This window comes from Mesocricetus auratus, unplaced genomic scaffold (assembly GCF_017639785.1).
Source record: "Mesocricetus auratus isolate SY011 unplaced genomic scaffold, BCM_Maur_2.0 Super-Scaffold_100691, whole genome shotgun sequence".
NCBI lineage: Eukaryota > Metazoa > Chordata > Mammalia > Rodentia > Cricetidae > Mesocricetus > Mesocricetus auratus.
The window spans coordinates 1,613,740-1,626,113 of record NW_024429267.1 but is presented as its reverse complement, the minus strand read 5'-3'; positions in this window follow the sequence as shown (position 1 = coordinate 1,626,113).

Here is a 12,374-nt window from a genome sequence, read left to right as displayed (position 1 = left end):
CTAAACGTGCTGCCAGATGGATCTGTGCGCTGTGGTACCAAAGCTATTTACTGTTCTTATATGCTTCTTCGATATCCAACTGGAGTACACAGGATGAACACCCCTGAGGCCAAATTCATTCTCTCTCTCTCTCTCTCTCTCTCTCCCTCTCCCTCCTCCCTCCCTCCCTCTCTCTCTATCTCTCTGCATGTGTGTCGGTCCATATGCATGCCTGCATATATGTACAAGCATGTGCAGCTCTTTCATTTTCTATGTCCTGAAGAGGCTCCACAGTATGACGCCTAAAAACTACCACTCAGTGAGGTCAGGGAGACATTAACCTGGGCTAACCCGGGCTGTGGTGATTGCCTGAGGAGGGAGTGTATAGTTGAAGCTACACCAGTCAATCTTGTAAGGTCTTGTTACCGGAGCTGCCTTTTGCTGAGACTTGGTGACATGGCTTTCAGAGGTCATGTTGGGGCTACCAAGGGTCAATCTTCCCTGACACAGAAGAAAGAAGAGTGTCACTAGAAGTGAATGGTACCAACAAGAGGGAGAGGGAGAGAAAGAACCTTTATCAAAAACCTTGATTTTATGTTAGGAAGATGGCTCAGTCATTAAAGTGCTTGCCTTGCAAGCATAACAACCTATGTTTGATACTCAGAGCCTACATACAAAGCAGTGGTGTCATGCACGTGTAGTCTTATTTCTGGGGAAGCAGGTGACAGACAGATCCCCGAGGCTCCCTGGCTAGCCAGCCTGGCTACCTGGCAAGTCTGAGACCAGTGAGAGACCCTGTCTCAAAAACAGGGTGGATAGTGCCTGATGGAGGATACCCAAGGTTGTCCTCTGACCTCCACACATACTCATACACTTGTGCACCTACACACACACACACACACACACACACACACGATTTCTTCTCCGTGTATCCTTCCCTGTGGGCCCTAACCTTTGGTATAGCTTCAATATGCCTCATCCCCTCAGGATCATATAATGGAAGCTTGGTCCCTAATGGTAGTGTTAAGGGATGGGGAGCCCTTAGTAAGTGGTGGCCTAATAACTCTGTTACTAAGAGACTGGCTTAGGAGGAAAGTTATCTCTCAATAGAGTAGCTGTTTATCAAAGGGCAGGATCAGCATGTTCCCTGCTTTCTGACTTGTCATGGCGTCCCACCCACACGGTGCTCCTGCCTTCTTGATGTTGTCTGGCACAGGTCTTCACCACAGCCAAGCAGCAGCTGGCGTCATGCACTTGGGCCTGTGCAAATATGAACTCTTTTAATGCATTACTCTGCCTCAACCACTTTATTAAAGTAAGAGGAAAATGCAGCAATGCACCCTCCTAGGGGACTTCCTAGATATGGTTGTCGAGGCATATTCCCTTCTATTTTTCTAAAGCCAGCACGACTTGTGTACCTAGAACATGAAACCCTGAGTTACACCTCAGGCAATGCCATAACTAGATAATTCCTTCACAGGCGACCAAAGAGAGGTAGAGTTCAGCTAGCCTGAACCTTGCGGCTGAGAGCTAACTGACTCTCCACAGGAAAGGAATGCAGGTCAGTGGGCAAGAGTGAGCGCCTCCCCGAGAGTGTGGCGGACAGGCTGCAAGTATAGGCCCCTGTCTCCTGCTCGTGAGCGTTCTTCCAATCACTTACCACAGGTAAGATTCGGCATGCCCATTAAATGTCTCTCATACTTTCAGTGGTTTAAAAATAATCCATAAAAGTTGAGAGTAAAGGGCTGGGGTGACCACTCAGTTTCTGACGTGCTTGTCACATGAGCATGAAGGCCTGAGTTGGCTCCCCACACACCATACAGTAAATCAGGTACAGGGCTGCACGGTTATAATCTCAGTGTTGGGGATACCCACACACCATACAGTAAATCAGGGCACAGGGCTGCACAGTTCTAATCTCAGTGTTGGGAATCCCACACACCATACAATAAATCAGGGCACAGGGCTGCACAGTTGCAATCTCAGTGTTGGGGAAACAGAGACAAGCCTTTCCTGGGGCTGACTGGACTACCAGCCAAGACTACTCTGTGAACCCCAGGTCCCAGTGAGAGACTCTATTTCAAAAAAAAACCAAAATAAAAAACAAACAAACAAACAAAAACCTAAAAACCCAAATGGCTGGGTGTAGTGGTACATGTCTTTAATCCCAACACTTGGGAGATAGAAGCAGGGGAATTTCTGTAACTTTGAGGCCATCCTGGTCTACATAGTGAATTACAGGACAGCCAGGGCTACAAAGAGAAACCCTGTTTCAATCTCCCCTTCCAAAACAAACAACAACAAAATGGACAAACCAAAGTGAATGGCCCCGAAGGAATGACACACAGGGGTTGATTTCTGACCTCCACACATGTGTGCATGCACATGGACATGCACCCCATGCATGCACACAAACAAGAATACACACAGACATGCATGTTTCAAGTATTTAAAAATGCATACACAAAAAACAATTAAAGAAATGTAAAGGAGAGTAGTAGTGCCAGGAGCTGGGGGAGGGAGGGGCCAGGGGGTGGAGAGTGGCTGAGCAACAGGGACTGAACTACATTGCAACGAAAGCAAACGACCTGGGTGCTGCTGAACAATGGACAACCATGGATAGCAGGGGCATAATGTCTACTTGCAGAAGCTGGGAGATAGACCAGCCTACCTCAATTAAAAATCACACAGCGTATACACGGATAGACGCAGCATGTGGTGCCCCATTAACATGTATAAATTTATGTCTCCATATAAAAATAAATTTAATTTTATAAGGAAGGCAGGGATTGCTCTCTAGCTTTGTTCCTCGCCCTGTTCTCTCTCTCTCTCTCTCTCTCTCTCTCTCTCTCTCTCTCTCTCTCTCTCTCTCTCTCTCTCTCTCTCTCTCACACACACACACACACACACGCACACACGGGGGGGGGAGAGACTCGTCTACACGAACATTCTGCAGGAAGGCAGCTAGCTGTCCATCTGAAAACCAGGAATGGACAGGGCCTTCACAAGGATTCACCCTGGCCAGCACTTTGACTTGGGACTTCCAGCCTCCAGCATCATGAGAAATAAATATCACTTCTTGTAGCAATGCAGTTACTCTTCTATATCTTCTTAGTACACACAACAGGTTTATGTTTTCTACACTTATTTATTTGGGGATGGTGCACGTGTGGAGGGTCCAGAGATCAAACTCAGGTCCTGAGCTTTGATGGCAAGCAAGCACCCTTACCCACTGAGCCATCTCAATAGCCCCCTGCACAACTGTTCTGCTCCAAGTAAGTGACTCACTTTCTCGAACAAACCAGAAGCTTCTCTTTTTAATTCTATTTTTGTCTCAGAGGACATTTCCATTCCAATATCCTCAGTGCATGAGCTAAGGGAGCCTTATAACATGACCTGTGAGTCACCAAGCCCTCCTGCCTCTTTCGGTGTCAAGGCTGTTGGAGCACAGGCAAGTGACTGAACTAGACCAATCATGGCCTTGTCCCGGATCTGAACCATCAGGAATCTTACAGGCAAACCTGGCACATCCTTCACTTGTGGGCTTGGTAACAGGAAGGTGGATAATCTACCACCACCCAGACTAACAAGGCAAAGAGCCTTTTGATCAGCAAAGGAACAAGCGATGGAAAGTCAAAACGACCTCTTAGTTTGCCCTCTTCCTGAGGCCAGCCTGCAGGCTTTCTTAGGACTGTGGTAGTCATCTCTATGTATGAAATAAATCTCCCCTTTCTCTTTTTTGAGCTCAGTCTAGTTGGCTTCTGCCTCTTGAAACCAAAGAAATCTTTAGAGGCATATTCAAGATTTTACTGACCAGCAAAATGCTTCCTGAATCCCTGTCTTCCTCGTCCCTTTTCCCTTTTCTCAATCAAACCTGCGATGGCTGACACATGTACATTATGTAGGATATCAAATATAGGTCAATGGATGTCACCTCGGGAAAGCAAGCCAGAGAAAAGGGCCCTGCTTGGCGCTTGGCGAGGCCTGTTAGTGAAAGGAGACCACAATGCTGTCATCCCCCCTGCCGGGGAGGGGGTCGCCAGGGTCAGTCCATGCTTTGGCGTGTGAACTTCTTGTTCCCACCGAATCAGTCAGCTGAAGTGGGAATGTTTTATTTCAGCAGACATGTGTCAGCCTGGGTTTGAAACAAAGACTCGCGGGCACAGCGGGCTGGGCGCGAACAGGCCCGTCACAAAGGCTGGCTGTGTGAGACATCTCTGCTGAAGCCCTGTACTTCTTTAGCGCCGGGCACCATTTTGGAAAGTTGCTAGGGAGGTTGGCTTGCACTTTAATGACGATGTCTGAGACACATTCAAGGCCAGTGCTTTTGAAAAACAAGGCACTGAGAAGGCTTGGGGAGGGGAGAGTGGGGAGGTGACGGAAATCAAATGACCCATTGAAGCTAAATTACCAGCCTCGTAGAGCATTTTTAGAAATAACGGTCTGCCTCGGCCTGCGGCCACCATTCATTCTCTCACTTGCTCTTCCAATTAATTATTGTGTTTTAGCACTATCTCGGAAGATAATTGCCTGTCAGTGTATCAGTATGTAACACCCTGGGGTGAGCGACGCTTTTGCTCCGTCTGTCACACTAATAAACACAAGACTGGGGGGAAGGGTGAGGGGGGGTATCCCACCTGGTTGGACAGGGAACCCACCTGCTTTCTCTTGGTGGCCTGGGATCCAGATCCTTCTCAGATTCACTCTGGTTAGCATGAGGTGGCAGCGCGGGTGTGCTGCCAGCAGAACACTGCCCACTTGGTTCTGCTTCCAACAGTTCTGTGCTTGTTCATTTCCTACTGAAGACTGCAGGGTAGATCGCGAATGAGGAAGGCTCTCCCATCTATCCCATTACCCTAGCCAAAGAAACGGTGTCTGGGTCGGCAAGCTGCATACTTACAGAGCGGGTTCAAGTCAGATATTTTCTAAATAAGTCATGGATGGAGGGGTTCTTCTATAATTTTTTAAAAACAGGATGGAAGAGTGATGGAATGTAAGAATGGAAAGCTATTATGTAGCTAAAGCCCGCTGAACTAAATATTTCAATAGGGGAAAAGAAAAATTCCCCATTTCAAATTAAATTGAACCCATTCGGTGAATATATGAGCATCATAGGGCGTAAGTGTCAATTAAAGTGATAAGTCGTGGGTCTGGCACCGAGTTCTGGATTGTTCTGAGACCTGCTTCCCAATGTGGCCATCGGTACTTTGGGGGAAATTGAAACTGATCCACCAAGTGAGACCTGGGAGTCTTCCGGGAAATAGAGACGAGTTCAATACCTCTGAGTTAATTGGCATTTTATTCTCATTTAAATCTCTGTCACAACCTTTTATTTTATTTTATTTTGTATTTCAGAAGAGACGACAATTCTGAGATCTTCCCCGCGGCTCTTGGGAAGCTCAGAACAAATTAGATGGTGCCATATAATCTCACCCGTGGATCTCACAGCCCTCCAGCTTCTACCGGGATCTGGGGGCTGCAGCTGATGCCAGACGCTCACTAAATAGCATAATGGAGAGGGGATGGGATCATTAGTGACTCAGAGCACTTTTACCAGGGCCCACATTGCATTGTCTGTAGATCGAGGGCTTGTTTGACAAGCATCATCCTCCCTGAGAGGACATGAGGGGAGCGATCACCTGAGATGTGGTAGAATAAATGATAAGTTACACATGCCCATAAATTATGGGGCCTGGAGTATTCCCAGGATGTGTGTCAAATGCTCCTCAACATGGCTCCTGGGGTGTCTGTTAGGAACTCCTGTTGTGAGTGAGGTACCGGCTGATGATATATGGGAATCCATCTTCTAGGAACCCTCCTCGGGGAAATCTCTATTTTTCTGAACTTGATTTCCCTGGTTTAATTTCCAAATGGTGTCAAAAGGTGGTCACCTCCCCCGGAGGGCCCATTTTTGCCAGGTGCCTTGAGCAAGCAATACAGCAGCAGCCTGTGGTTTCCACATTCCCTGCCTCTTAGGTGTTTCTCTGTTGCTCTCACAAAGGCAGCTTAAGGAGGGAAGAGTTTGTTTTGGCTCACAGTCCAAAGGTAGAGTGCATTATGGCAGGTGCTTGAGGCAGTTGGTCACATGATATCCAGAGAGCGAGAGAGCGAGAACGAGAGAGAGAGAGAGAGAGAGAGAGAGAGAGAGAGAGAGAGAGAGAGAGAGAGAGAGAGAGAGAGAGAGAGAGAGAGAGAGAGGACTACTCTTATTGTGCTCTCCTTTTCCTTCAGGCATGGTCTCCAGACAATGGATGGTACTGCTCACAGTTAAGTTGGGTCTTCCCATTTCCTTTAATGTAACCTAGAAACTTCCTCCCAGTCATATCCAGAAATTTGTCTCCTAAGTGACTTTAGATGCTGTCAAGTTGACAGTCAGTGTGAGTCATCATACAGGCCTTCAGATCTTCAGACAGCTGAAGGGTGCTTCTCCTCCTCTGGAAGGCGCTGGGCGCAGATCACTGTCTACAAAGCATTCCCAACCCCACCTCCCATTCCCCACAGTCTGATCATTTTGTGACACATTGATTTTCCCTGGGTTCCATCAGTTTGTTGATTCACAAAAGTCCTTGTCACCCAATAGTCCTGACTAGGTTGCTCTGGCTCTCTCTACTCATCTGCTGGTGAGGAACTTCCTGCAAAGGTATTTTCTCCCAGTAAGAGTACTTCTGGGGATATACAAAGAAGGTGGAGTTCCCAGATGTCCCTCTTGTTGCTGCCCACAAAGAGCGGCCATGGACACCAGGCATTGTCTCTCTTATGCTACATTTTTTGTTAGGAATTGTACCCTAGCCTGGCATCAGTTTCCCCTTGCTTTGTGTATTACATTTGGGATATTATAACAACTTAGTTATCCATCAACAGATGAATGGAAAATGAAAAGTAGGTAGTGAAAAATTGGTACGTGTGTGTGTGTGTGTGTATGTATGTATGTATGTATGTATGTATGTGGGGTGTGTGTATTGTGTGGGGGAAGTGTGGGTGTGTATGGGTGTATGCGTGTGTTTCTTAAGCACTAATGAAAAATGAAGTTCAAGAATTTATAGGGAATGATTGGACTTAAAATGTATAAGATTATGTGGGGTTACATATCTCAGAAAGAAAAAAAGCCTGCATGTTCTCTTTCTGTCATATACAGAATCTAACCAATGGCATGTGTGCATGTGTACACAAACAAATGTACATGTGAGTTCGTATAATATTTGGAAAAGAGAACAAGAAAGGCTAGGTATTAAGAAACGAAGAAAGACTAAATGCAGTTGATGGACACAAGTTGTGAAAGAGGGTATAAAGCTAATTGTTTTCCTGGTTCTAGCTGTCATGGATTTTTCTGTTTTTTTGGTGGATAAGTACATAAAATATATCCAATAGTGAAGGTATAAAACAATGTGTAGCTCCACAACTTCTGTTCTGAATGCCCATTCTAACTATGGAAGTTCAAAGACTTTCTGGTCTAGTAAATTTTTAGTGAAAATTTTATTTGCAAATTTGTTTTGTAATAAAGTTTATTAAATAAAACTTAAGGCATTAAAAAATTACCTGAGACAATCGATTGTAAAGAAGAGGAGTTTACATCAGCTTACAGTGTAGGAGTTTTGGTCCCTGGACTTGGTTCTATTGTTTCTGAGATAAGGCAGAGAACATCATGGGGGGATCTTGTGGAGGAAGCTGTCCATCTCATGACTGACTGACAGAGAGCGAGGGATCTTCGGAGGATACAGCCTCTAAGAACATGCCCTCAGGGACCTAGGACCTACCTCCTAAAATTGCAAGAGCTTTCCAAAATACTGTGTCTGCTGGGGACCAACCCTCAATATTTTCATTTTAAAAAGTGTGTGTGTGCGTGTGTGTGTGTGTGTGTGTGTGTGTGTGTGTGTGTGTACAGGCACATTCATGCCACAGTGTACCTATGGAGATCAGAGAGAGAGAGAGAGTATGTGTGTGTGTGTGTGTGTGTGTGTGTGTGTGTGTGTGTACAGGCACATTCATGCCACAGTGTACCTATGGAGATCAGAGAGAGAGAGTATGTGTGTGAGTGTGTGTGTGTGCGCGTGTGTGAGTGTGTGTGCGTGTGTGTGCGCGTGTGTGCCTGTGTGCGCGCGTGTGTGTGTACAGGCACATTCATGCCACAGTGTACCTATGGAGATCAGAGAGAGAGAGTATGTGTGTGTGCGTGTGTGCGCGTGTGTGTATGTACATTCATGCCACAGTGTACCTATGGAGATCAGAAGACAAACTCAGGAGTTGGTCCTCGCATCCCACCTTGTTTCACACGTGAGTCTCTTTATTGTTCACCACCGCATACACCGCATCTTGAGGCCAGCTGACTCAAGAGCTTCGAGGATTCTCCCTTCTCTTTCTCTCATCTTCTGAAGTGCTGTATTAACTGAGACTTCTCCACAGCCCCGTTGGACATGTTCAGACGTGTCCACTGTTGTGTCGGTAACTATCATGATGTCCTCAGTTCTCCCATGATGCAAATCGGGGGAGAAATGTGGTTTTTGTTTTTTGTTTGTTTTGCTTTTCTGTGAACAGGAGACTTGCAGAAAGTTCTGCTCTGAGGCAGGAAGCAGCAGTTTCAGGATCATTCTGAGGACCCCTGCTTCTCCTTCCATGCCCCTCACACCTGCTCCCAACATCCAGATACAAGTTGGTCCCAGCCCCTCCTCCCCAGGCAGCCATTCTCCCTGCGGGTATTGCCAGTCCACCAGGCCAGCAGACACAATGAGACCCAGACTAACCTTTGGGACAGCTGGAATTCTGGCTCAGTGTCCGTGCCACAGTTTGTGATTCTTTTGGCCAGTTAATGAGAGAGACTGGCTCAAGCTGTCCTATGATCTCATAGCCTTTGAGTGGGTCACATTCCCCAGCTCCCAGTAGCATTGCCTGGGGAAGCATAATTCCATTGCCTTGAATTCATTCCCGAATCTGTCATTTGTCTTTCTTTTCATGTCTCTGAACTATCTGAGGGCATGGTTCATATCTTACATAGCTTTCTACTTTTCATGGATGCAGTCCATTCCCTGGTGCAGTAGATGGCCGATGGACATTAAGAACTGGACCACACCCAGTCGGAGACATTTGCAGAGACATGAAACTTAACCCCGGAGATCTAAGACCAAACATTTCTTAGGTTATGACTCTGGTCTAAAGGAGTAGACCAGAGATGAGTATATTTAATAAGTTCCAAAGTTCTGGTGTACTTGACTATTCCATCATTTGTTACCACTGGCTTAGAACCTAGTGCTGAGTTTGGCAATGGGGACGGATGGGTCACTAGGTCTAGGGTGTGGGCTGCCTAATAGAGGTGATGGACATGGGCTCTTTTCCTGGATGTCTTCCCTGGAACTCCTTCATCTTTCCATGCATCACACATGCCACATGTCACATCTGACACTCAGTCCTCCACTTCATTTCTTCAAGTGCAGGCTGTCTTTGCTTAGTTCAATGAGCCTTCTGCCTTCCAGACCTTGAAAAATATCAGCTCTGCCTTCTAAGGAAATATCATCCTGGAATCTTGAACTGTCAGTGACCTGTTGTTGATTTCAGATCTGGGTGATCCTAGGAGCCTTCATTATAAGGACTTTGAGAGGAAAAAGACACTACTCCCTCACTGCGCAGAATTAGGTTTGTTTGTTGTTTGTTTTTCTCTACAGAATCCACTTGTCACTTTCCTGTTTCCTTTGGGTTTTATTATGGAAGCTGCTAAGTTAACTCCACCCAACTAAGAAAATTAATGAGTAGCTGCCCCCAATCTCCTTCCTCTTGCTCTTTATACAACCACTGATAGCATCTAGGATTTCAAACTGTGTAGTTCATCATCCTGGGGAAGATGATGGGAGGTCCTTGGCATGTCTCTGGAAGAATTACAACTGAAGGCTATATGGGTGCATCTGGAGTTGATGTCAGTTTCTAATCTAATTTGGTGTTCTCGTTGTTAGATTGTTCTTTTTCACTGATAAAGAACACTGACACATGAACTAAATGTACCATGCTGATCTGGTTGTACCATGGCCTCCCTGACATACTCTGTGTCATCAGACAGCTCTCAGAGAAGGTCAAGTGCTTGGAGCTGAGGGCATACACAAACCACACAGAGCTTTGGCTAAGCTTACAGAGCTTTGGAAGTCTCTGTTACACAAGTTTGAAAGAGCCAGGAAGACACGTGTCCCTGTGCCCACCTGGACGCTGGACCTCAAAGGCTGTGCTGTAAGGGTGCTGGTGCTCCTCACAGCACAGATGAGGGGTGTCATTAGGAACTGGGATGATTGAGATTCTGGACCTGTGAGTGAGGATGGCCAAAGCTCTCTAGAAGACTCCCTTGGGAGAGCCGGATAAGGACAAGGAACCCGTGAAAGCTGGTGTTACTACCAGTGGGATCTCACTTGTCTTCTGGAAAGCTTTGGTTATAGGCTGATCAGAAGCCTTGTGGGAAGAAAGGCTCATGGCAACCTAGTCTCGTGGCTTTAAATACCAGCTATATGCTAATGCCGCCCACATTTATATTTCCAGCTCAGACCTCTTTCCTGGACGTCAGTCTGATATATCCGAACACCCACTCAACATCTTGACTTAGATGTCTAACAGGCATCACAAACTCCACATATCCAAAGTTTCTAAGCCCCCCCACTCCGAACCATTCCCACTCCCAGCCTCCCCACTGCCCCTCCATCCTTCCACTCAGCTGAAATACTCTGTGCTGCCGCCTTTGACCAACAGAACACCCTTCATCCAACACAACAATAAACATGGCGATTCCAGCTTCTGCTGGATCTGCATTCTGACCACTGTTCCCATTTCCCTGTTAAGGGACCCATCACCCCCATGCAAGCCATTGTCAACATATAAGGCACCCTGTACCCTGGTTTGCTGCAGATTTCCTGGGTCTCCCAGCTTCCATTTCTGTCACATGCCAGCGCTCTTTCTGTGTCTTTATCTCTGTCTCTGTCTCTCTGTCTCTGTCTCTGTCTGTCTCTGTCTCTGTGTGTGTGTGTGTGTGTGTGTGTGTGTGTGTGTGTGTGTGTGTGTGTGTGTGAGACATCTTCAGAGCTCCGCTCAGCAAATCCCTCTTTCTGAAAAGCCCCTCCACCATTTGTCTTCTGGGCTAACAAGCTCTTCTTTACGGTAGCTGCTCAAATTTTCCTTTGTCTGTGAAGCCGCCCCACACACCCCATTTCCCACTGCTTCCCACACCTTCCTCTACACTCCCAGTCCATTCTTCCCGGCTCTACCTTTCATTGCATTCCTTCGTCGCTTTTCAACTGCACAGTGGAGTCAGGTATTACAGTTGACACCTTTCTACACTCCTGAGAACAAGTGACTCTTTCTGCCCACCAACGTGCCCTGCATACCATACGAAAGCCTGCCTTAGTTTGGATCTCTGTTGCTGTGATAAAACATTAACTGAAATGGACTAGGGGACAAATGGATTTACTTTCACCTTAGAGGTTAATCTGTCATCATCAAGGGACACTAGGGTAGGAACTCAAGGCAGGGGCTCTAAGCAGACACCACATACAGCGAGCCACTGCCACCTGGCTTGCTCTTGGGCTCACACTCAGCACTTTTCTCATATAGCCCAGACTTACCTGCCTAAGGACAGTGCCACCCACAGTGGGCTGGGCTCTCATATGTAGAAAATGCCCCCCAGACATGTTCACAGACCAAGCTGATGGAGGTGATTCTTCAATTCAGGCTCCCTCTTCCCAACTGTGTCAAGCTGACAGCCAAGGTCACAGTGTCTGAGCAGACACTCAATAAAAGTGGAATGGCAAATGTCTGCCAGTGAATCCAAGGCAGTGCAACAAGGTGCATGGTCCAGTAACAATGACTAGGAGTTCTTGGAGTTAGTTATATACAAGAAAGTTTTTTGTTGTTGTTGTTTTTAAGATTCCCTATGGCAGTGGAAAAGGGCTCTTTGAAAAACTTAAGATGGAGCTGGAGACATCCTCAGCTGGTAAAGTGCTTGCTACCAAGCACCCCACCCCCATGCAGGCACACAAAACTGTGACGTGCATTCTTCCATCCCACTCACAATTAAATAAATTGCCTAATTTTAAAGGGTTTAAGAAAAATTCAGCGTGAGTGGGGTCCACCAGGGTATCCACAGCACTAATTCTGAGTAGAGATGTTCAATAATAACCACAGAAACTCCTCCTTGGCCTGCGACTCTTCTGAGGATGCACATACTGCCCACCATGATGGATTTTAGGGCTTCCAGTTTCTAATTAAGAAGAAGGGGCCCAACAGGGCGTTGGTGGCACACACCTTTAATCCCAGCACTCGGGAGGCAGAGGCAGGCAGATCTCTGTGAGTTCGAGGCCAGCCTGGTCTATGGAGCGAGTTCCAGGACAGGCTCCAAAACAATACATGGAACCCCGTCTCGAAAAACCAAAAGA